This window comes from Schistocerca nitens, chromosome 9 (assembly GCF_023898315.1).
Source record: "Schistocerca nitens isolate TAMUIC-IGC-003100 chromosome 9, iqSchNite1.1, whole genome shotgun sequence".
Taxonomy (NCBI): Eukaryota; Metazoa; Arthropoda; class Insecta; order Orthoptera; family Acrididae; genus Schistocerca; species Schistocerca nitens.
Window position 1 is genome coordinate 267,773,901 of NC_064622.1, and position 22,204 is coordinate 267,796,104.

Below are 22,204 nucleotides of genomic sequence, written 5' to 3' on the forward strand. Positions count from 1 at the left end.
GATCCACCATACGGTGCGTGGCGAAGGGTACCTCGTACCACAACTAGCATCTTCTCTCCCTGTTCCACTCCCAAACAGAACGAGGGAAAAATGACTGCCTATATGCCTCTGTACGAGCCCTAATCTCTCTTAGCTTATCTGTGGTCTTTCCGCGAAATATAAGTTGGCGGCAGTAAAATTGTACTGCAGACAGCCTCAGATGCTGGTTCTCTAAATTTCCTCAGTAGCGATTCACGAAAAGAACGCCTCCTTTCCTCCAGAGACTCCCACCCGAGTTCCTGAAGCATTTCCGTAACACTCGCGTGATGATCAAACCTACCAGTAACAAATCTAGCAGCCCGCCTCTGAATTGCTTCTATGTTCTCCCTCAATCCGACCTGATAGGGATCCCAAACGCTCGAGCAGTACTCAAGAATAGGTTGTATTAGTGTTTTATAAGCGGCCTCCTTTACAGATGAACCACATCTTCCCAAAATTCTACCAATGAACCGAAGACGACTATCCGCCTTCCCCACAACTGCCATTACATCCTTGCCCCACTTCATATAGCTCTGAAATGTTACGCCCAAATATTTAATCGACGTGACTGTATCAAGCGCTACACTACTAATGGAGTATTCAAACATTACGGGATTCATTTTCCTATTCATCCGCATTAATTTACATTTATCTATATTTAGAGTTAGCTGCCATTCTTAACACCAATCACAAATCCTGTCCAAGTCATCTTGTATCCTCCTACAGCGCCTCAACGACAACACCTTCCCGTACACCCATCGCGCCACCAGTTTAGGTTGAAAGTGGATAGATCGATGGAGGGATAGGAAGCGTCAGGAGGAAACACAGAAATATCGGACGTGCAGCTGTCCCAGATAAAGATCTGCGCAGCGGGCGGAGCATTCGCTTCCAAGCCGTCATCCTCAGCTGTCCAGAAGTTGCCGACGTCCGTACTCTGCCGATTGGGATCACGCAATTAAGGCCGCTTCTTCCCTTCTTATTTTTTGCTGACTGTTACGCCAGTGGAAGCGTCATTGTGCGCCAGTCATTCGTAATGGCCCAGCCGGAATGGTTTCCTTTGTGGCCATCCTTGCCTCCCCGCGCGCGCGCGTCGAGACGAAGGAAAATAGCGCCCGGCTCGATGGGATGGGAGGGCAGCTCCTGAGAACCCCCGCCGCGCCTTTTGCGTCCCTCCGAGTACCCGCCGTCAATTAACATTCTCACTGCCGCGCCCGTCCGATCCGGCGGCGGCGCCGTACGAAGTCGGTTAATGGCATCGAAAACGCACAAAGGGCAGGGCTTCATGTTATTAAAACAGGCGAGTCACCTCGAATCCTTCTCACAACAGAAACCGATAAGCACCACAAAGAAAGTAGGACGCCTGCCTCAGTCACAGTGTTCCACAGTAAGAATGTGGAAGTCCTTAACATTTCTGGCTGAAGTACCCCAGCGGCAAGACACCATCATTACCTTCACTGTGCGACAGAAATGGTAATGTTACAGTGCCACTTAAGTGGTCTTACTAAACACAATTTTCTGAAATCCTTCACCAAAAAAGACGAAATAAATATTCCTGAATTCGAATCAAGAAGTGCAGTCAGTATGAGTAACTTTGAAATAGATATCCTCGGTGTAGTGAAGCAGTTTAAATCATTTAAAAAAGGCAAGTCCTCCAGTCTAGAATGTATACCAATTAGATTTCTTTCAGAATATGGTGATATACACTGAAGAGTCAAAGAAACTGGTACACCTGCCCATTATCGTGTAGGGCCCCCACGAACGCGCAGAAGTGTCGCAGCACAACGTGGCATGAACTCGACTAATGTCTGAAGTGGTGCTGGAGGGAACTAACACCATGAATCCCGCAGAGCTGTCCGCGGAGGTCTCTTCTGAACAGCACGTTACAAGGCATCACAGATATGCTCAATAATCTTCCTGTCAGTGGAGTTTAGTGGGCAGCGGAAATGTTGAAACTCAGAAGAGTGTTCCTGGAGCCACTCAGTAGAAATTCTGGACGTTTGGGGTGTCGCATTGTCCTGCTGGAATTGACCAAGTCCGTCGGAATTCGCAATGGACGTGCATGGGTGCAGGTCATCAGACAGGGTGCTTACTTACGTGTCACCTGTCAGAGTCTTATATAGATGTGTCAGGGGTCCCATATCACTCCAACTGCACACGCCCCACACCATTACAGACCCTCCAACAGCTTGAACAGTTCCCTGCTGGTATGTAGGGTCCATGGATTCATGAGGTTGTCCCCATACCTGTACATGTCCTTGTGCTCAGTACAATTTGAAACGAGATTCCTCCGACTAGGAGCCCTATTCTGTATCTTTCATAACGATCGGTGCAGTAGGTTAGCCTCGGTAGTTACGTCATTTTCGGCTCTGTATCCGAAGCTCCTATTCAGCAAGGTTCTGAGACCTGTTACCGATTGGTCCTCCTGCCGACTTTTCGACAACTGTACCGAGAGGTTTTGGATTTCGGTATGGCCCTCTCGTTAGGCTCAGTGTGGTTTATATACACCTAGAATTTGTTATTTTAAACATATTGAGCGGTTTTAGATTGGGATTTAGTGATTATATTACTGAAGAATCATGAGGATGCGTCCGAGTGGAAAGTGAGTTCATAATAGACTATTTTCCTTTGTTAGAAATGGGGTTTGTTTTGTTGTTACTGTGAATGATTGTAACATAGAAAACTGTTTCGTTAATATTCTCACAAAATGCCTGTTATTTTTTGTAATTAAGAGTTTAAAAAATAATTAAATAGGAAAAAGGTCGGCTCTGCTTACGTATATCACATGAGTGTTAGCTGAAATTACTAGTGACTTAGCGTACTTTTTTCTGCAAATGGTTTACTTATTAATTATCGAAACGCATTTAAAATTTTAAGTAAGAATACAAAGTAATTTTGTGAAGCATGATAAGAGGAAACCTTCCAAAATTTCATGCATTTACGGCTTACGCCCGCATCATTCGGCAACGAAGTTAGCCTGAGTCTCTCTCGACGGGAATAAAGCGCTGAAGGCATACAAGTTACAGTAGCTAAGTTGATAAGGCAACGAACTACCGTGTAATAGGTCGTAGGATCGCGTACTGCAGAGTACGAAAATACATTTTTTCCTCTTTGTGTTTGTAACACATTTTGAGACTTCGTTAATCGTCAAAGTTAAGCATTTTTCTGAAATATTCCTTGTTATTTACACATAAGAGCGCGCTTTCTCAGTAACGAGGATCTTCGGTTTCGTTACTTCCAGATGTTTAAAAAATGAAAGATGAAATTACTGTGCGTGAAACAACTGACAGTGACATTTATACTTTTTCTTGACACAAACAATTCACCATTTTTTTATGAATACGTAGCGATTTCCGAGAGTGTGGTCAGACAGGAATCTAAGAGCACAACTTAAATTACTGCGAATGAAACTAGCAGCAATCGTCTTTATACTCCAGCTTGTCATAAGTATTTATCTGCGATCGAATCCTTAACAACAGTAGACAGAGATGAAAGATTCCCGCCACAGTATTTTCAGACTACACATTTTGATTGATCAGATGCATGTTATAAACTACAGCAAACTTCTATACCTGCACTCACCACACGCTCTCGAAAAGGAATTTTTTAAAATTTTGTTTTTATTAACCAAATCTTTGATATCATATAAGGAAGTAGGTCACTTCATCATTTGGATCTCTAGGAGCGAGTTACAACCATTCTGTGCGTCTTCTTATTCTTTACTCTCTCTTAAACAATTTTTCGGGTTCGTGGAGATTGTTGCGTCTATACAACTAATTAAAGGCAGTTTGTTTATTGCCATACACGTTTCGCTTCTTTTATTTGTGAAGCATTCTCACGAATAAAAGAATCGAAACGCGTATGGCAATAAACAAATTGCCTTCCATTAGTTGCATAGACAGAACGTACCTCCATGAATTTTGAAACAATTAAGGAACGACAGAAAACAGAAAAAAATAAGGAATTTTGCAGGTGTTTCTATAGATGTGTTTGTACAATGTGGTACTACACTCCATTCCTAACTCACATACCGAAACGTAAAATCCAAAACAAGACGTCGATGTGAATGAGAATAAAATGTTTCCTGAGCACAGTCAATATTCTGTCGTTATCATGCACTCATGGAACCACGTGGTCAGCGAAATTTGAACAGTATTACGTACTCTAACAACACTTTTCGGTACTGTGAAGAATAGCATGCCTGTCTCGGCTACTAGCCGCTTCGAGTTTGTGCCGCTGTGGCGCTGCAGTGCGCATACGCGAATCTGAGGCAGATTGATTTTGATTGGTTGGCCGAAGGGAACCGACAACAGCGTTTCGGTTCGCTAGGACCTGTGGCATCGCTCCCGAAATGCTTACAGAATATTTTTGGGGCTCGCATCGTACCGAACCTATCGGCAAAATGGCGGAAAGATATAGAATATGCCCCAGGTAACACGTTTCCAGTCATCAACAGTCCAATGTCGGTGTTGACGGGCCCAGGCGAGGCGTAAAACTTTGTGTCGTGTAGTCGTCAAGGTACACGAGTAGGCCTTCGGCTCGAAAAGCCCATATCGGTGATGTTTCGTTGAATGGTTCGCACACTGACACTTGTTGACGGCCCAGCATTGAAATCTGCAACAATTTGCGTAAGTGTTGCACTTCTGTCACGTTGAACGATTCTCTTCAGTCGTCGTTGGTCCAGTTCTTGCACGATCTTCTTCCGGCCGCAGCGATGTCGGATATTTGATGTTTTACCGGATTCCTGATATTCACGGTACACTCGTGAAATGGTCGTAAGGGAAAATCCCCACTTCATCGCTACCTGTCCTATCGCTCGTGCGCTGACTGTAACACCATGTTTAAACTCACATAAATCATGATACCCTGCCTTTGTAGCTGCAGCAACCAACAACTGCGGCAGGCACTTGTGTTATAAAGGCATTGCCGGCCGTAGCGCCGTATTCTGCTTGTTTACATATCTCTGTATTGGAATACGCATGCCTATACCAGATTCTTTGGCGCTTCAGTGTATTTGCTACATATGTTCCAGTCTCTTTCTTCCTCTATTGTTTTTGGCCTCTACAGCTCCCTCTATTACCATGGAAGTTATTCCATGATGTCTTAGTAGATGTCCTGGCAGCCTATTCCTTCTCCTTGTCCGTTTTCTATATATTCCTTTCCTCATCGCTTTTGTGGAGAACCATCTCATACCTTACCTTGTCCACCAAATTTTCAACAATGTTCTGTAGCACCGTATCCCAAATGCTTCGTCTCTTTTCCGTTTCGGTTTTCCCATAGTCAGTGTCTCACTACCCTTAAATGCTGTGCTCTAAAGGTAAATTCTCAGAAATTTCTCTCTCAATTTCAGGCTTGTGTTTCATACTACTAGACTTCACTTGTCCACGAACGCCCTTCTGGCCAGTACTATTCTGCTTTTCATGTCGCCCTTGCTCCATCCTCATGGGATTTTCGCTGCCTGGCTATCAGAATTCTTTAACTTCATCTGATTCGTGATCAGCATCTCGCATGTTAAGTTCCGCGCTGTTCCCATTTCTGCTACTTCTCATTACTGTCGCCTTTTTCCTATTTCCCTTTAGTTCATATTCTGCACCAATTAGATTGTTTATTCCATTAAACATGTCCTGTTATTCTTCTTCACTTTTGTTTGGATAGCAATGTTATCAATGAATCTTATCATCGATATCCTTTTATCTTGAATTTTAATCCCATGGGTTGAACCTTCTTTTATTGCCGTCATTGCTTCTTCGATGTATAAATTGTAGTGCCGAAAGGTTACATCCTTGTCCTACGCCCTTTTTGATCCGAGCACTTAGTTCTTGGTCTTCCAGTCTTATAGCCCTCTCTTCGTTATTGTGCGTATTGTACTTTAACCATTTCTTTACGAGTTACTCCGATTTTTGTCAGAACTGCGAACATATTGTAGCATTTTACGTTGTCGAACGCTTTTGCCAGGTCGATAAATCCTGTGAACGTGTCTTGATTTTTCTTCATTGTAGCTTCCCTTATCAACCACAACGTCAGAACTTGTAACAACAACAACGACGCTGTACTATTGTACACATAAATTTTTTTTCCATCTGATAAACAAGTTTCAGTGTGAAAATTAATGTTTATGTCAAATGTCAAGCAATATTGTAATAGAATTGAAATGTAACAAATTTTGAAACTGTTGTAAGATGTTTAAAATTGTAAATGTGCGTCTGGTCCATACGTAGGCAATGTGTTAGGATATGAAGAATGCAAAACCTCGGGTGAATACCCGGTCTGTCAGGGAGCGGTAAAAGGTGGATGGCAGGCGAGCCCTGGAAAATGCACGCGGGCACTGCACGGCACAACGGGCTCAGCAGTAGTTAGTTGGAGTTGGGCATTGGTCTGAGCAACACCTTCTGGAGCGATGAGGCTCTCCTGGAAGACGTAGTTTCACTGAGCCTCGGGTATGCTGTTCCAACGCCCTCACAGCATGGCAAAATTCCATAGGCACTAAATGGAAAAGTGTTGCGACGCTAAGAAGAATTAAAGTGCCGATACGTCAAGAGCCATAGCTGTGGTTGTATGTGTGCTCTGTGCCTCGCCATCTCGCCGCCTGCCAACCGCCGCATCGATACAAGCAGGTTGAAACTTTTAGTACTGTATTCGTATGGACCATAAAGTGAACTGTTCAATAATAACCTAAATTTTACCAGAACTTTCCCCTCATTTAACTATCCTCACAACTAACCTAGACAGGGTCCTTTCCAAAAGTTGTGCAATCCGAGTGTCCCGAAATGAAAAATTAAATTTTGTGTTAATAATAATTACTTGCAGACCTAGTTATGTTAGAATGGTGTTTAAAGAACTGTTTTGTTAATGATTCAGTAAATGAATACCGAAGGTCTAACGAAGTTGAAAGGTAACTTTAATATTGATATAGTAATGAAGTTTAATTATTTCGAGACAGACATAAAGGTATTTAAATGAACAGTAAATAAGAAAAAAAAAGAGTAGTAACTCATATACTGGAAATCTTGAACGCATAATAATTTCAGTAATCAAATTTTTTTTATACAGTTTCAGAGTTTCAGTGTCCCCGCCCCCCTTTATTAATTTGAATTCTGAAGAGTTCTAAATTGATTTGACCAGCAAAAGTTAAAGTCAATATAAAAGTCAAAATTTATCAGTGTTTTATCTTTATCAAAATTGACATTTTGCGTGTGGCTCGAAAGTGCTATTTCTAGGGTAACCTATGCCCGATTTTAATTAGATCAATAGACAGTACGAAGTTTTGTAGTATACATTATAGTGTAGTGTTATGTATTCATGGTTTTTGCATATCAGTACAGAACGTGAAACTATCAGTTCAATAGATTTTCTGGTTCTAAAATTTTACTATATTATGCATTGTTACTACGTGTTGTTTTGCATGAATATACAGCAACTTTTACAGGGAAGAAGCTCAGTAATGCCTAATTAGGCTGGCGACCGCATTATTATTACATTGGTAGCATCTTCAGTGTTGCTTTTGGTCCATACTGTCGTGTAATTGCATTTTGAACTTACTTGACGGATCATTGTTATTACAGAGTGGGTGTAAGTTTGATTTGCCACCATTCAGGTACACGCGGTCAATATCTATATGAAAATCCTGTCTAATAAGGTGAACCCCGCTCACTTACCATAGTACAGGCTTTAATGAGTACTGTGTGCCCCACGCGCACGTTACAAACTGATGCCTTTATCTTTCCTAAAGCCAAACTGTTCGTCATCTAACTGATCCTCTACTTTCTCTTCCATTCTTCTGTATATTATTCTTGTCAGCAACTTGGGTGCATGAGCTGTTAAGCTGCTCTTACTATCTTCGGAACTGTGTGAATGATGTTTTTCCAGAAGCTTTGACCCATAATGGAATGAATTTGTATTTTCTTCCAAAAGAGAGAGTTCATAGCACTGCCCTTTTTTTTACTTCTGTTTTAATCTTTTGAATGTAGGTTGTGGTGAGAGACTGATCTGCTGCGTAACCCGTAATCTACGAGGGCTATTCGGAAAGTAAGGTCCAGAGAAGTAAGGTCGAGTCGGGTGCGAAACAGGAATCACTGTGAAAATGCGATGAAGCTTTCCACTTATGTGTTGGGCAGTGTCTCTAGTATGCCCGTCGATAGCGTGACGTCGCTCTTTTCAGTTCTGATCGCGCAATTAGCACGTAAAGATGCCTAGAAAATGGTGTCTCTCGCCGAGTACCTGTTTTGGGATTTCGCCCGATCTGAGGCAGCCCACATAATGTATATGTCATGCATTTGCTTCAGTGTGACAGTTATCGGCCGAACACTGTAGGGGCAATAAAGACGCCGCTGTAGTGTTTTCGATGGGGAATGTTTGATCACCCACCATAAAGCTTAGACTTGGCTCCCTCTGACTTTCATCTCTGCTCACACGAACTGCTGACTATTGAGACAACGTTTTGACACAGACGAGCTGAATACCAGCGTACAGGATTGCCGCAAAGCACAGGCGCCTAATTCTGTGACAAGTTGTAACAACAACTGTACATATAATAATATTTTCTTCTGATTTTCGATAAATTAGTGTAAGCAATGTTTTGATTTCATTTCTGTTTCTTTTCATGTCATTATGTTAAAGAGACTGTAAGCAACTTTCGATGTGAATATTAATATTTATGTCAAATCTCAAGCAATGCTATAACAGAATTGAAGTGTAACCCATGTTGAATCTATTGTAATATGTTTAAAATTGTAATTGTGCGTCTGGTCCGTACGTAGGCAATGTATTAGGATATGTGGAATGTAAAACCTTTGGTGAATACCCTGTCTGTAGGGGAGCGGTAAAAGGTGGATGGCAGGCGAGCGCGGGAAAATGCACACGGGCGCGGCACGGCATAACGGGTTCAGCAGTAATAGTCGGAATTGGGCATCGGTCTGAGAAACACGTTCTGGATCGAGGAGGCTCTCCTGGAAAACGTGATTTCATCGAGACTCGGATGTGCCGTTTCCGACGACTATACAGCATGGCTATATTCTATAGGCTCTAAATTGAAAAGGATTGCGACGCTAAGAAGAAGCAAAGTGCCGATACATCAAGAGCCATAGCTGTGATTGTATGTGTGCTTTGCGCCTCGCCATCTCGCCGCCCGCCAACCGCCGCATCGACACGAACAGGTTGAATCTTTAGAATTGTATTCGTGTGGACCAGTGTTAATTTTGTTCCTGACTGTTCAATAACAACTTAACTTTTACCAGAATTGTCCTATCAATTAATTATCCTCATCACTAACCTAGACATGGTCCTTTCCACATGTTGTGCAATCCGAGTGTCCCGAAATGAAGATTTAAAGTTATGTTAATAAGATTTACCTGCAGACCTATCTATGCTAGAAAGATGTTTAAGGAGCTTTATTGTTAATGAAAATATAAGCAAAGAACAAAGGTCTGACAAAGTTGGAAGATAATGTTGAAATTGGTTTAGTAATGAAGTATAATTAATTTGAGACAAAAATAATGGTAGTTAAATAAGAAAGAAATAAGACAAAAAGAGTAGTAATTCATATATTGGAAACCTTGAGTGCTTAATGCTTACAATAGTTAATAGTTTCAACACAGTGATCATAACAGTTTCAGGGTCCCCCCCCCCCCTACACTCTTTTCTTTTCTATTCATTTAAATTCTGAAGTGTACTGAACTGATTTGACCAGCAAAGTTAAAGTCAATATAAAACCTAAATTTATCAGTGTTTTACCCTTATTAAAATTGACATTGTATGTGTGTTTCAAAAGTGCTATTTCTAGGGTAACCTATGCCCGATTTCAGTCGGATCAATAGACAAAACGCAGTTTGTAGTAATCATTATAGTGTAATGTTGTGTATTTATAGCTTGTCCAAATTAGTACAGAAAGGGAAAATATTAGTTCAGTAGATTTTTCTGGTTCTAAAATTTTCCATATAATGCAGTATTACTACGTGTTGTTATGCTTGTACGTACACCCACTTGTACAAGGAAAAAACTCACTTAATGCCTAATTAGGCTGGCGACCATATTATTAACAATTGGTAGCATCTGCTGTGTATGTTTCTTGCCCGTCCTAACGTGTAGTTGCACTTTAGACTTGCTTGACGTATCATTGTTGTTACTGAGTGGGTGTAAGTCTGATTGTGCCTCCATTCAGGTACACGCGGTCAACATATTTGCTAAAATCCTTTCTTATAAGGTGAAGCCCGTCAACTTACCATAGTACAGGCTTTAAAGAGTTAACGTACGCCCGAGCGTAGACGTTACAAAGTGTACTGGAAAGCTGGTACAACGCTACGACAGATGTCTAAGCCGGAGTGGCGACTATGTGGGAACTAGATGGAAGGTGTAGCCAACTGTTGCAAATGTTCAAATGTGTGTGAAATCTTATGGGAGTTAACTGCTAAGGTCATCAGTCCGTAAGCTTACACACTACTTAACCTAAATTATCCTAAGGACAAACACACACTCCCATGCCCGATGGAGAACTGGAACCTCCTCCGGGATCAGCCGCACAGTCCATGACTGCAGCGCCTTAGACCGCTCGGCTAATCCTGCGTGGCACTGTTGCAAATAAAACATTTTTTATTTTCACTGTGGTTTCCATTTTGCGACCGATCGGACCTTAATAAACGAATAGTCCTCGTATGTTAGGTTGGAAGATAACACTTTGTTTGCCAATATGATATCTTACTTTTGTAACTTACAGATCTGTAACATTGTCCGCATTCAATGTTTTATTGAAGCATGACAGTTTGATTCTGAGTTGTCGAAGTCAACGAATGTGGTATCTCGTGGTTTACTGTTCTTTAGTAATAGTAATAATAATAATAATATAAGAATATGCAGCCTACAGTTGCAGGTTAACTTTATCGTTTACCTAGGTTTCAACGTTAGTAATAACGTCTTCTTCAGAATATAAATTATTATTTAAATGTTTGCCTAAAACAGGCCATGTCCTAAGTCAACTTCATAAAACTTGATGCATAACCATAAGGTTTTGTCACTTCTATTAAACCAACTGTAGAAATTCACTTTAAGCCCTTTGTATGGGCCTCGTAGTGTGTCTAGAGACTGCGGACCGCCCATACAATGGGCTTAAAGTGAATTTCTACAGTTGGTTTAATAGAAGTGACAAAACCTTATGGTTATGCATCAAGTTTTATGAAGTTGACTTAGGACATGGCCTGTTTCAGGCAAACATTTAAATAATAATTTATGTTCTGAAGAAGACGTTATAACTAACGTTGAAACCTAGGTAAACGATAAAGTTAACCTGCAACTGTAGGCTGTATATTCGTATATAAACAATATCAGTTGCTGTCGCTGCATAAAAATGTTAATAATAATAATAATATAATTATTTTATGCGTGTTATGTTCTGGTGAGTGCTTTATGTATGATACTTTGTACACGTTATTGTTCATAGCACATGGTAGGCATAGGCATGCTCACTATTTCTAGAACTGATGACGGCAGGGTCGGCAAAAAATAATTGAAACTAGGACAACAAAAGCGCGAATGAAAGTCCTACATAGTTTTCTAGTAGCTCCTGCAGTCAATGGAGTCGTGCGTATTAGGTGGCTTCTGTCGACGAGGAGCTCACAACAGCCCCTGCGTGGCAGGCAACCCAGCTAACGCCGGCGCCATGCGGGCAGCGTGCCGCTGCGGCATGCCGCTACTGTGTGCCGTATAGCTCGCGATAATCCAGACGGCGCCTGTTTGAGTTTGCGTACAGCGGCGGGCGAGTGCCTAATCCTGTCGCGGTCTACGTTCCACAGTGCGCCGATGGGCCGGAAACCTGCAAGGGCGCAGCGCCTTAGCGCAAATCTGTTCCGTCATCCCCTGCATCGCCGGGGTAAACACCGCCGTCTTACGTCGCCGCTCCATCCAGTGCAGCTTACTGTGAGCTAGCAACTGTTTACTGATACTCAAGTGCGTGCGGTAAGGGCGTACTTGAAATCTCTTCCATCCTCCGACGATCGCAGCTCGGCGTGCATGGTCTTCGGGCAACGCCGCTGAGCTGGGTGTGATGGTTCTACATCTATATACCGACCGAGGTAAGCACACTGAAGTCACAAGCGGGAAGACAACGGTTCAAATCCCCGTCTGTCCATCCAGATTTAGCTTTCCATGATTTTCCTAAGTCGCTTAAGACAAATACTGCGATGGATTCTTTGGGAGAGCACAGCAAATTTCCTTCAGGCCCTTCCTAGGAGCTTGTGCTCCGTCTCTAACAACTTCGTTATCGACGGGAGATTCATTTCTTAATCTTCCTTATCCTGTATCAGTATCTGCAAATCACTGTGAAGTGCGTGGCAGAGGGTACTTTCCATTGAACCACGTATTAAGGATGCTTCATATTTCATTCGCGTATTTAACTTGGCGAAAGCTGATAGCTGTAAAGCCTCTCTGAGCTCTGTGATTCGTATTATTGTGTCTTAGTAATTACTATAGGAACGATACGAAGTGTGGTCTAGTGCATTTCTAGATTTTTCAATTAGAGCTTGTTCTTGAAACTTTGAAATTAGGTTTCCACGGTATAGTTTGGTCCATCTTCAGGTGCCTGTCAATTAAGTTTTTTTGTTTGTCAAACAAACCTGTGATCATTCGTGTCGCCTTTCCTTGTTGACATTGAGTATTCCCATGCTAGTCCTATCTGGTACGGTCCACACCCATTTACTAGGGGTGTTTCAAAAGTCCGTGCAAAAATAAAAACTACTTACGTGTTTGGGGTAAACCTTTTTTATTTTTCGACATAGTCTCCTTTTAGACTTATACACTTTGTCCAACGCTGTTCTAATTTGTTGATCCCTTCCGAATAATAGGAACTTTCCAAGTCTGCAAAATAGCTATTAGTTGCTGCAATCACCTACTTGTTTGGATAAAATCTTTGTCCCACTAGCCATTTCTTCAAATTTGGGAACTAATATTAGTACGAGGGAGCCAAGTCTGGAGAATAGGGGGGATGTGAAACGAGTTGGAATCCTATTTCCATTAATTTTGGGTCCAGAACTCCTGAGGTGTGTGCTGGTGCTTTGTCGTGATGGCTAAGGACTTTTTTTTGCGGTCCAATCGCCGGCGTTTTTCTTGCAGCTCGGTTTTCAAACAGTCCAGATAGTCGATGAGGATTATACCTTGCGAATCCCAAAAGACAGTCGCCATAACCTTTCCGGCCGAAGGAATGGTCTTCACCTGTTTGGTGCAGATTCTCCCTTGGTAACCCATTGTTTAGATTTTTCTTTGGTCTCAGAAGTATAGTAATGTATCCACGTTTCATCCACAGTGAGGAAACGACGCTTAAAGTCTTGCGGATTCTTCCTGAACAGCTGGAAACCATCCTTGCAGCACTTCACATGATTCCGTGAGCAATCGCGGAACCCATCTTGCGGGTAGCTTTCTCATGTCCAAATGTTTACGCAAAATATTATGTACCCATTCATTCGAGATGCCCACAGCACTAGAAATCTCACGCACCTTAACTCTTCTGTCATCCATCACCATATCATGGATTTTATCAATGATTTCTGGTGTCGTAACCTCCACAGGGCGTCCAGAACGTTCAGCATCAGTTGTGCCCATATGGCCACTCCGAAAATTTTGAAAGCACTTATAAACTGCTCTATTCGAAGGTGCAGAGTCACTGTAATGTTTATCAAGCATCTCCTTAGTCTCCTGACTCTGATGCTGGCATGCAGGGTGTTTGCTATAACTTACGACAGTTAAATATTTCGAAAATGACGCAGTGTGCGATAAAAATGCTCTGTGTGAAAAGTTAAAATTAGTAAAGGGGACGTCTGTCTGCATTACAAGTAGCCATCTCCTAACCACCCCTCTTGCGTGGACGAGATCACTACTGTGTTTTCAAATGTGAACCCCCCCCCCCTTCCAATTTTTATTGCGTAGTTGGATGCAACGCCAAAACAATACCTACGATTTTCACAAAAATGTTTTTGATTAACTGTAATCGATAAAAATGTACTGTGCCTGTTATTGCAATTAAGAACCGACGAATTTGATTCTACATTTCACTTACAATATAAGTGTAAACATTTGTGATCTTGATCTAAGTCTTGAGATTTATGTTTGAAACTTACTATAATGTCGCAAATTTGATTTTACAGTACAATATGGTTAGCCGTTTCAGTGTATAGTTAGAAACCAAGTTTAGCATGATCCAGGAACAACGACGTGGATGTCATAGTTTTCTGTTCCCATCGGGATGCTTGATATCGTTGAGTCCCCTAGTCTCTCAGCATTGGTGTGCTTGATTTCGGAGAGTATCCACGGCAGGTGCGCCTGTCATTATCACTTCCTTGCCATTTTACCCTATTCCAATGAGAGCTACGGCGGTTGGATGGAAACATAGAGTAAAATCAGTCATCTTCGTGACGGGGCTCGAGCGCGGCCATCGATATCATACATTCCTGTGGTTCAGGGGCTCACCACGATCAACCTCCTCACGGAACACAAAACTTCGTTGCCATACAAACAGCTTATCTGCCAGAAATGACAGTGCCTAACCATATTATTTGTACTGTACAATCGCATTTGCAACTCTCAAGTAACCTTTGCACATCAATATCAACCGTTAGAATACAAAGATTTACATTTACATCGTAAATGAAAACTAGAATCAAATACATTGGGTCTTAATTGCAAAAGCAGACACACATCATATTTGTCGATTATAGCGCCATGTACAACGAATTGAAAACAATGGTTTGAGCAAAACGAACGTATTTTTTGGTGTAGTATTCGAATATGTAATAAAAATGGAAGGAGGGAGGGTGCCATTTGAAAATGCAAAGTTTAACCCGACCACGCAGGACTGATGGTTAGGAGATGGCCATTAACAGCGCTTACAGGTGTCCCCTTTACTAATATTAACTTTTCTCCTAGAACTTTGTGTCGTAGGATGCTTCGTTTTCAAGATACACTCCTGGAAATGGAAAAAAGAACACATTGACACCGGTGTGTCAGACCCACCATACTTGCTCCGGACACTGCGAGAGGGCTGTACAAGAAATGATCACACGCACGGCACAGCGGACACACCAGGAACCGCGGTGTTGGCCGTCGAATGGCGCTAGCTGCGCAGCATTTGTGCACCGCCGCCGTCAGTGTCAGCCAGTTTGCCGTGGCATACGGAGCTCCATCGCAGTCTTTAACACTGGTAGCATGCCGCGACAGCGTGGACGTGGACCGTATGTGCAGTTGACGGACTTTGAGCGAGGGCGTATAGTGGGCATGCGGGAGGCCGGGTGGACGTACCGCCGAATTGCTCAACACGTGGGGCGTGAGGTCTCCACAGTACATCGATGTTGTCGCCAGTGGTCGGCGGAAGGTGCACGTGCCCGTCGACCTGGGACCGGACCGCAGCGACGCACGGATGCACGCCAGGACCGTAGGATCCTACGCAGTGCCGTAGGGGACCGCACCGCCACTTCCCAGCAAATTAGGGACACTGTTGCTCCTGGGGTATCGGCGAGGACCATTCGCAACCGTCTCCATGAAGCTGGGCTACGGTCCCGCACACCGTTAGGCCGTCTTCCGCTCACGCCCCAACATCGTGCAGCCCGCCTCCAGTGGTGTCGCGACAGGCGTGAATGGAGGGACGAATGGAGACGTGTCGTCTTCAGCGATGAGAGTCGCTTCTGCCTTGGTGCCAATGATGGTCGTATGCGTGTTTGGCGCCGTGCAGGTGAGCGCCACAATCAGGACTGCATACGACCGAGGCACACAGGGCCAACACCCGGCATCATGGTGTGGGGAGCGATCTCCTACACTGGCCGTACACCACTGGTGATCGTCGAGGGGACACTGAATAGTGCACGGTACATCCAAACCGTCATCGAACTCATCGTTCTACCATTCCTAGACCGGCAAGGGAACTTGCTGTTCCAACAGGACAATGCACGTCCGCATGTATCCCGTGCCACCCAACGTGCTCTAGAAGGTGTAATTCAACTACCCTGGCCAGCAAGATCTCCGGATCTGTCCCCCATTGAGCATGTTTGGGACTGGATGAAGCGTCGTCTCACGCGGTCTGCACGTCCAGCACGAACGCTGGTCCAACTGAGGCGCCAGGTGGAAATGGCATGGCAAGCCGTTCCACAGGACTACATCCAGCATCTCTACGATCGTCTCCATGGGAGAATAGCAGCCTGCATTGCTACGAAAGGTGGATATACACTGTACTAGTGCCGACATTGTGCATGCTCTGTTGCCTGTGTCTATGTGCCTGTGGTTCTGTCAGTGTGATCATGTGATGTATCTGACCCCAGGAATGTGTCAATAAAGTTTCCCCTTCCTGGGACAATGAATTCACGGTGTTCTTATTTCAATTTCCAGGAGTGTATTTGGTTGTCTAAAGTTAAAACAAACAACCCGGATAAACACCAACATACAGGCAACAGATTATTGCGGCGTTGGCGTTTTTCCAACGTGCGCTCGATAAACGCAGAAAAGTGAGCTATGGTGACGTTTTTTTAGCAAATGCGGCCAAACAGGACCGACGTGCTATTATTCTTTTCGTGGCTGCCGAAGGACAAATACCGGTAGGCATTCTTCGGAGAATGAAGAATGTGTGTGGAGCAGCTTGTCTGTCGAGAAACATCATTGGGGGAGCGACAAGGAGTGCCGTTGCTTCACGATAGCGCACGTCCCCGTATCGCAAATGTTATGCTGTCTCAAGTGGGAGGCATTCGAGCACCGCCCTACAGTCCTAATCCTTCCACATACGGTTGCCATGCCTTCGGTCCCTTAAAAAAGGCCTCGAAGGGTCGATGATTCCTGCCGGACGGGGACGTGCAGCCGGCGATTTTGCCTGATTAGCATACCTATTCTGGACTGTACGGGCTTCGAACGGGAACTTTTTCCTCGCCCCTTATATAATCTACAGTGGGCCACGCGAGTGTTTTGTGAATTGATTCCATTTTCGTATTATCCTATCCATGAAATGAAAACTGCCTATAAAACTTGTTTAGCAGACCTGATAACCACTACACTATTGTTCCTTGTGTGAGGGTAAATACAAATAATTTGCTTTATTTGTTCCAGTTTAGGTAGATGAGCAACGTACAGTGCTTTCTCCCTGATCACTACTACTTTTATTTCGGCAGCAGTATTGTAAGTCTCAGGATATGGATTAACTGCTTCAGTTTCAGGAGACCAATACCCGTAACAGAACAGAGAAAAATACGAGGGTGATAATTATGTTAACACAACAAACCCTGAGAAGAACGAGGAGGAGATGGTGGTGCTTCTGGGTGGCAGCAACATCTCGGTCTTCGTCATATTCCAATTCCACCATCGGAACTGTACACTTGGGTGTCAATTTTTCTGTAGGGTAAGAGAGAGGTCAGGAAGATAACGAAAGGAGAGTCTTTTTTTGTTTCGTTGCGTTACATCGTTAACGAATTCTCGACAGCGTCATGTACGTGAGCAGATCAAGTGAATGGTTTCTGAGGTCAGGGATGAGGGGACGACAACCGTTAATCCTGCTGTCCTCCTTCCAGAAGTCTCCGAAGGCCCATCGAAGAAATTGGCCGAAGCCTCAGCAAAGAATGAGTGTTCTCTGTGCGAGGCGCGCTGTTCGTCAGAGAACAAAGTTCTCCAGGCCTTTCTTCGGGAAAAGCTAATCCCTCTCCTACTTCTCATCCTCCAGGCGCTGTCTTTGAAACCTGTCATGCAGCTGCGTAATCTTCAGTATCTGTGTACGTCCTGATTAAGTTTTTGTTCCTATCTTGCTCGTAGTAAGTACGTAAATACACCAGAGCGGCAGGGAATATCAGTTGGTATAGCTGAAGCCTGCAGCATTACCTGTATTTACTGGTTCACGTTCTAGGTTAATTGTTCTTGGCAATGAAAATGTAAACTGCATGTAACTGGCTAATCATTATCAGCTCCACATTGCTTTCAACAAATATCACAAATAAAACTGAATCTTAACTTTTTTTTTTAGAAAGGTTTTTATCCTTAAAGTAAAGTAGTAGAAATTTAGAATAAATTTATTTTATTACCGGCTGTGATTATAAAACATTTTGGTCGTTAGACTAGCGGTTCCAGTCACCGACGACCATCTTCAGATCTGCAGAGAAACATAGAAAAAACAAGCCAATTAACAGAAATTCTACGTATTAAAACAATGAAATACACCAGACTGAAAAGCATTACTTTTTTACATGTGGAAAACATGCACATCAAATAAAAACATGAAAAAAGTAAACATTATTAAAAAGTAAAGGGTGATTCTGAACAACTCTTGCGATTATTTTTTTTTTTTCAAAAATTAATAACATATGAAAGAACGAGAACACTTTGGTAATCCTTTATGAAGTACCTGTTACGCTAAAAGAAAATGACATTTACGAAACAATCAATCAACAAACTTTTGAGGACATGAACCTGGAAATATTCAAAAACGAATTTAAGCTGCGTTTTAAAACTGGACCCCAGAACGAGATGTCGTACATCACGCTGACGAGGTCTCTGGGAAGATGTGGCGCAGGCTCACCACTATGGGCAGGATATACATGGGCTTTCGTGCCATCAATGTGAGGGAATACGTAGTAATTAGAAGGAAGGTCAGCGTTGGCCGTAATTTTGATGCTTTATTGACACCAAAATCGATTTTCAATCACATAGTGATCGTCGCAACAAATCCCGCAAACATGTACGATCTCCCGCGTGTCGGCCGGCCGCACATAGTTGTGATGCGCAATGTTGGAACGTGCGGACACTCTCATTCGAGGTGATCAACGGATCACAGCAAACACCTCGTTGCTCAACTCGACGTCTTCGTTGTTTGTACCGAGACAGTCATCCGCCAATTGGGGTACTCAAAGGTCGGCGAGTGTCCAGAGGGTTCCTCGCTGTCCAACAGAAGACCATAAAGAGCAACGAAGGACCATCTGTGCAGAACTGCTTGCGCGTTACAATTTTTTTTTTTTGAACTTTGTCACAGGGGTTCGAACCGGAAAGAAAATCTGTGGAGTGGCGCCGCACCACCTTTCCTCTGAAGAAAACATTCAAAGCCGAATTTTCAGCCAGTAAATTCATAGCGACGGTCTTCTGTAACTTTGAATGGGGTTATTCTGTTTGATGTCCTCTCTCATGATACAACTATAAAAAAAAAAAAACACTCCGTCTTCAGGTCACGAGTGACCTACCGGGACCATCCGACCGCCGTGTCATCCTCAGTGGAGGATGCGGATAGGTGGGGCGCGTGGGGTCAGCACATTGCTCTCCCGATCGTTATGATGGTATTCTTGACCCAAGCCGCTACTATTCGGTCGAGTAGCTCCTCAATTGGCATCACGAGACTGAGTGCACCCCGAAAATTGGCAACAGCGCATGGCGGCCTGGATGGTCACGCATCCAAGTGTCGACCACGCCCGACAGATCCAAGTGTCGACCACGCCCGACAGCGCTTAACTTCGGTGATCTCACGGGAACCGGTGTATCCGCTGCGGCAAGGCCGTTGCCCCATGATACAACTATCAACTCAGAAAATTGTAGAAAAGACTTTAGCGTGCTCGTCGCCACAGAAATGCAAACCAACTTCTTCTCCATTTGTCCGCAGCTCGTGGTCTTGCGGTCGCGAGCACGGGGTCCCGGGTTCGATTCCCGACGGGGTTAGGGTTTTTCACCTGCCTTGAGATGACTGGGTGTTTGTGTTGTCCTCCTTTTTTTTCCTCATCATTCCTGAAAGTGGCGCGCTTGGACTGAGCAAAGGTTGGGACTTCGTACGGGCGTTGATATCCCCCCACAAACCACACATCATCATCATCCTCATACATTGCAACTCAAGACACGACACAACTCTGTGCCCCCGGAGGCGCTCGCAAAACTTCTCGGTTCTTCCTCATCCACCCAGCAGCCCGGATCTCGCACCTTCCTAATTCCATCTGTTGAGCCCAATGAAGGATGCACTGCGCGGTGTGCTGTACGTGGACGATGGGGCGGTTATTGATGCAGCGAGATGTTGGCTGCGACATCAACCAATAGAATGGTACCATGGTGGCATACAGCCCCTTCCAGTAAGGTGACTTATGGCCGTCTCGCTGAACAGAAATTATGTAGAAAAATAGTATTTTCTAGCCAAAATGGTGAGGAATAATGTGGTGTATTGGAATCCCGAATAAGACCAACATGGTTCCAGAAAAAGACGAGTTACATTACCTGTTCAACGCCCATCGTAAAAGATCATGAAAAAATTATGAGTTTACAAATAAGTGCGCTCACACACACACACACACACACACACACACACACACACACGCGCGCGCACGCACTTGGCTCATTTAGTACCTCGTACCGCCAGCAATATCCGTTTCCGACACTTGATTCCTTATTCCAAAATATCCAGGTTTGAATCCATTACCATCCGTATAATTTGGATCCTATACATTTCAAATTCTGAAGGTGGCAGGGGTAAAATACAGGGAGCGAAAGGCTATTTACAATTTGTACAGAAACCAGATGGCAGTTATAAGAGTAGAGGGGCATGAAAAGGAAGCAGTGGTTGGGTAGGGAGTGAGACAGGGTTGTAGAATATCACCGATGATATTCAATCTGTATATTGAGGAAGCAGGAAAGGAAACAAAAGAAAAATTCGGAGTGGGAATTAAAATCCATGGAGAAGAAATAAAAACTGTGAGGTACGCCGATGACATTGTAATTCTGTCAGTGACAGCAAAGGACCTGGAAGAGCAGCTGAACGGAATGGACAGTGTCTTGAAAGGAGGGTATGAGTTGAATAACAACAAAAGCAAAACGAGGATAATGGAATGTAGTGGAATTACATCGGGTGATACTTCGGGAATTGCCGGCCGATGTAGCCGAGCGATTCTAGGCGCATCAGTCCGGAACCGCGCGACTTCTACGGTCGCAGGTACGAATCCTGCCTCGGGCATGGGTGTGTGTGATGTCCTTAGCTTAGTTAGGTTTAAGTAGTTCTAAGTTCTTGGGGACTGATGACCTCATATGTTAAGTCCCATAGTGCTCAGAGCCATTTGAACCATTTTTGAACTTCGGGAATTAGATTAGGAAATGAGACGCTTAAAGTAGTAAAGGAATTTTGCTATATGGGGAACAAAATAACTGATGGTCGAAGTAGAGAGGATATAAAATGTAGACCTGCAGTGGCAAGTAAAGTGTTTCTGAAGTGAGAAATTTGTTAATATCGAGTACAGATTTAAGTGTCAGGAAGTCGTTTCTGAAAGTATTTGTATGGAGTGTAGCCTTGTATGGAAGTGAAACGTGGACGATAAATAGTTTAGACAAGAAGAGAATAGAAGCTTTCGAAATATGGTGCTACAGAAGAATGCTGAAGATTAGATGGGTAGATCACATAACTAATGAGGAGGTATTGAATAGAATTGGAGAGAAGAGAAATTTGTGGCACAACTTGACTAGAAGACGGGATCGGTTGGTAGGGCATATTCTGAGGCATCAAGGGATCATCAATTTAGTATTGGAGGGCAGCGTGGAGGGTAAAAATCGTAGAGGGAGACCAAGAGATGAATACACTAAACAGATTCAGAAGGATGTAGGTTGCAGTAAGTACTGGGAGATGAAGCAGCTTGCACAGGATAGAGTAGCATGGAGAGTTGCATCAAACCAGTCTCTGGACTGAAGACCACAACAACGACAACAACATTTGGGGAACGTTATACGCATGACAGGTGTTATTTTATCTCTTTTCTGTAGTTTTTTTTTTGCTTAGGTTTATCGTAACGACTGGTACAGTGGCACAGTGTCTCTTCTGAGATCTGGGCGTAGAGTTTGTGTCTCCGGGAACAGAGGTGGAGGGAGACTGGAGGCAGACTGGGGTGTGGCGACAGGTCCTGGGCGCTGGGAGCCCTTCTGCTCGCGTCTGTTCGCCTTTCCGCGCCCCCTAACGAAGCCGGCGGCCAGGTGTAATGCGATTAGCGCGCTAAGACAACTCCGGCCCGCGGGCGCCTCAAGTCCGCCCAAAACTCGGCGCCCGCGCGAAGAAGCAACTTCCGCACTCGAGCGGGGCGCCAACTTCGCGGCCTACCCGAAAATTGTGTGTGTGTGTGTGTGTGTGTGTGAGAGAGAGAGAGAGAGCACGCGCGGCGCCGAAATTATTCCGGCAAAAACTGCGCGCTGCGGAGCCGTCTGCCGGATATGTAAAAGGCTCTGATGATGAAGGAAATGCAAA